Source organism: Lactuca sativa, chromosome 5 (assembly GCF_002870075.4).
Source record: "Lactuca sativa cultivar Salinas chromosome 5, Lsat_Salinas_v11, whole genome shotgun sequence".
Taxonomy (NCBI): Eukaryota; Viridiplantae; Streptophyta; class Magnoliopsida; order Asterales; family Asteraceae; genus Lactuca; species Lactuca sativa.
Window position 1 is genome coordinate 150164840 of NC_056627.2, and position 4860 is coordinate 150169699.

Below are 4860 nucleotides of genomic sequence, written 5' to 3' on the forward strand. Positions count from 1 at the left end.
AGTGTGAAGTACGGTATCACCCATTGAATTTAATGTTGATATCTCAGTTCTTTGAATACTGCCATAGCATGAGACTAAGGTATACTAGATAATTTCCATTTCTCATATGTGCAGCAACGAGATTCCAAGTTGACTATACCAATTTTCATTTGGTTAGTCACTTCATATCTTCTTTCATAAATTTGGTATACTCGAAAACCGGAGAATTTGTTGATCCTCCTTTCAATAACCTTCTCATCATACTCATTAATATCCTTTTTTCTTGGAGCTAAAAAATATGTATATCTTGTCATGCACAGTAAATTATAGTAGAATTACCATTGAAGTACTATAATTTAAATAATTACCTCCACCATTACGTCGTTGACACCACCATTGATGCATTGTTGCTCGAAAGAAGTCAATCAACATTGGTATTAGTACTTTTCATGCGTATTTCGATAACACATTGATGGACTATATGTTGTTCTATGTCATTATATCATACCGAACCACAGGGAAACACACGCAACCTTGCCCATTTGTGGAAACCGATTTTGTCTATCAATGTACAACAGTCTTCGGATAGGGAACGACGTAGCCTAGCTAAGATTTATTTGAAATCAGATCCTCAATAAGGTTTTGTAACCTCCGAAAACAAAATTTTGTTTCTCTCTTGTTTGTTGATCTTTATTCTCACACTCCTTAACAAATGGCAACAATAGAGTTTGTGATATGCGTTCGGAAACACGACTTAATTGGTCATTTCAACTGAATTGGCTCTATGAGATATGATAGCCAAAGAGGTCATGTGCCTAATTGTAACATCCCAAAATCTAGGTAATTTTTTTCATTATTAAATCAAGTGAAATCATTGTTTTCAAATAAAATCCCAAATCAACCAAGCATTTACAAAACATTATTCTCAAACATAGATATCATATATCAGAGTGTCCCAATCCAAAATCATCAAAACCAAGAGGATGTGCACGATCACACCTTCGATTTCCCATGATCATCCGAAGTACCTGAAACAGAAAATTAAAACTGTAAGCCAAAGCTTAGTGAGTTCCCCAAAGTACTACCACACAACACATAACAACATGCATATTGGGTCCACAACTAACATAATGGATTACCCCAGAGTCTAAAACATGAGTCTGGCTTACCTTCAGGCCCACAACTCATGTCTGACTTACTCCCGAGCCCACAACATTGATGGGTTTTCAACATAGCAATCAATCTTATGTGTGTATGCAACCCTGATTTGAGGATCTATGTTTTCACTATTAGACATACAAGCATTGAACACAAAACTGGAAACCCTAGCATGCATCTAATAATTTCGAAATCCATACAAGAAAGATTAGATCACATACCTTTATTGTTATGTAGTAATAACAATAGAAAAACTTGAAGATCCTTTGCTTTGAGAACAAGTACCACATGTGTAGTACCTCTGATGGCTCACATATATAGTAGGGAAAGAGGATGAATATAAGAGAGAGGAGAGAGGAGATACTTGCTCAGAATTTCAGCTATTCTAGGGTTCCTTGGAGGTGCATGAAATTATGAGGGCTTGGGGGTTCTATTTATAGTTGAGGCAACTAGGGTTTTGAGGTGGAAAACCTTAATTCCTTAGCTTAGGGCCTAAGCAGCCTATAGACTCCCATCCATAAGGCTTGGACGAAAATGTCTAGAATCTTCTAGTGATTTTTGGCCTACCCCAATAAGGGTGATCCAAGAGCACAAAATCTCAACTATCAAATAATTGCAAAACAGCCTCTGTACTTTTAATCAATTCATTTAATCCCAAAATTAATTCCAAATTAATTTATGATTAAATACTAATTAATAATATGATTTCTAATTAATATATTGTTCTCATAACATATTAATAAATCATTTTATACACCAATTTATTATTCCAAATAATAAATTCAGCCACTCTCTCCAATAGTCATGATGTTTAGTTGCCAGTGTGAAGGCAACCCAAAAGGACCATGCTACTATCAAATCAAGTACATATCAATTATAGGTATGGGCTTAGACACCTAATCCAACAGTCTCCCACTTAGATAAGTCTAATAACTATGATTGCAAATATGACCTCAAAATTTGACTAGCAATCGTAGCTCTCAAAGCCGTTATCAAACTCTGACCCAGTCAGTTACGTGTCCTAAGATAAGGGGTCATATAATCCTCCGTTCTGCAAGATATCATGTGGACAAATGACATGGAATACAATCATTCTCATTGTCCAATAGTTGTTTCTCGATTTCTGATTTGTATGACAATGAACTTAATTGAACACATCAATTCAGTCCCGACCAGGCCCGACACATATGTCAACACAAAATCATCGAGGGGCCCAAGATATCGCTTTTACCCCATACGGCAAAAGGAATAGATAAACTTTGACTTATATGCTTGTGCTATTTACTCATCAAATCATACACAACAATACATTTTATAACATCAAGTTACTGATGGGTTTTGAGCATAACTACAACCTATGTGTTCATGCAACCCTAATTGCTTTAGATCTAAGTTTGTCACTAGTTGAACATACGACATGAATACCAAAGCAAAACCCTAGATCTAGCATATATAAATCGATATATATATATATATATATATATATATATATATATATATATATATATATATATATATATAAAATTAGGGTTTAGAAGTTTACCTCACTTGTTAAGTAGCAATAACAAGAAACCTTGTAGATCCTTGAATCTTGAAAGCAAGTGTCTCGAATATTGCACCTCTAATGGCTTACAAACATTACTAGCAAAAGGATGAGAGGAGAGTGGAGGGATGCTCTTAGAAATTCGGCTAGGGTTCTCAAATGCAAGCATTGGCTGAAAATCCAAAGTGTTAGATCCTTTTTATACATGATGTGACTTAGTCCCAAAGCTAGGGTTTGCAGGTGGAAACCCTAATTCCCTGCTTAAGGCCTAAGCAACCCATGGACTCTTTTTTAGAAGGCCTTAGACGAAAACTTATATGGCCACCCTATAATTTTCGTCCACTCCTATCCTTGGAGTCCAAGAGCCTAGTTTCACAACTATCAATGATTTGCAGAACAACCGCTGTACTTTTAATTAATTCCTTTAATCCCAAAATTAATTCCAAATTAATTTTTAATTAAATATTAGTTAAACAAAATGATTTCTAATTAATATATTATTCTCTTAATACATTACTAAATCATTTATCAACCTCTCTCTCTAAAATTACTCTGTCAAGTTGCTAGAGTGAAGGCAACCCAAAAGGACCATGCTACTATCAAATCAAGTAAATACCAATTATAGTTATGGGCTTAGACACCTAATCCAACATTTTCCTACCTGGATAAGTCTAATAACTATGGTTGCAAGTATGACCTCAAAATTTGATCAGCAATCGTAGTTTTCAAAAGTCGATGTCAAACTCTGACCTAGTCAGTTACGTGTCTTTAGATAGGGGATCAAAAATTCCTCCGTTCTACAAGATATCGTATGGACATGAGACATGGATTATAATCAATCTCTCTATCCAAGGTTTGTTTCCCGATTTTCGATTTATGACGACTGAAATCAGACTGCTAATTAAACACATCAATTCAATCCAGGCTTGGGCAAGTGCTTTAGATGTCATCACCAAATCATCAAGGGGCCCATAGATATCGCTTTTCCCATTACGACAAAAGGAACGGATAAACTTCGACTCATATGCTTGCACTATTTACTCATCAAATTACGCACAACAATACATTTTATAACATCAAGTTACTAATGCGTTTACATATTATCAATGCACATTTGACTCGCAAAAAATAACTCATATGTCTCCGTTTAAAGAATATAAGATATTATCGTCTCAAAATTACTCGTGATAAAATCCATAAAGTAATTCTCTGAGCGTTTGTTAATCCAATACTCAAATCTCCATTTCGAAAGTACTCGTGAATGTTGCAGCAAACCATTGCTACGTCTAAACCCTTTGAAAATCTACAATCCAATTCATAACAGTCTTAATTCACTACTTATTTACAAAGTATGATCGACTGTGAATGTTTTGAGTAATCCAATTATTTGGGAAGTAAAACATGCGAAGTGAAACATAATAATAACCTAACTAGTTATGGTCTCAAAACTATTGAATATAAATAAAACGCTTATTATTTAAACACCTTATTTATTAGACTTTATTAATTGTATAATGTTTCGAGTAATCAACTAATCACTTGAATTAAATATTAGTCATGCTATGTAATAAACATGCATACTATGTCTCTCTATGGTCCTTCCTTTGTGAATAGATCAATTGGACATAACTCCAATGATACTCATATCACAATTCCAAATCTATATTACAAGTGTAAGAATTTTCAAAATTTTTGTCACACCTAAATGTGTTAGAATCTAAACTTTCATGCAATGATCCTTTTGTGATGACGTGGCCTAAAACTCGCAAAGACTTTGCCAACGATGTCACAAAATGCTCCAATGAAACGTTGTTCCTTAAAATAGTAATGGAGTATTAGATTCAAGGTAACTCCTTGAACACCTTCTTTGCATTAAGGTTTCTAACTCACATTCAGATTCTAATCACCAACTCCCATTATGGAAACTTTTCTATATTTCTATATGACTATCATGTAACACCGTAAATTTCAAAAGAATTTTTCATTTAAAAATAATCGTTAATTCTTAAAAACACTTTTCTTAAAATTCCAGTCATAATCGAATTACAAAAATATAACTCCATTCTTACTTGCTTAATAAACCAGGATCCTCAAAACATGACTCTTTCTCTGGTGTGTACAATCGAGCCGGTGCCGTCCCGTGATCCTAAGAGAAACCTGAAACACATAACACAAAACAC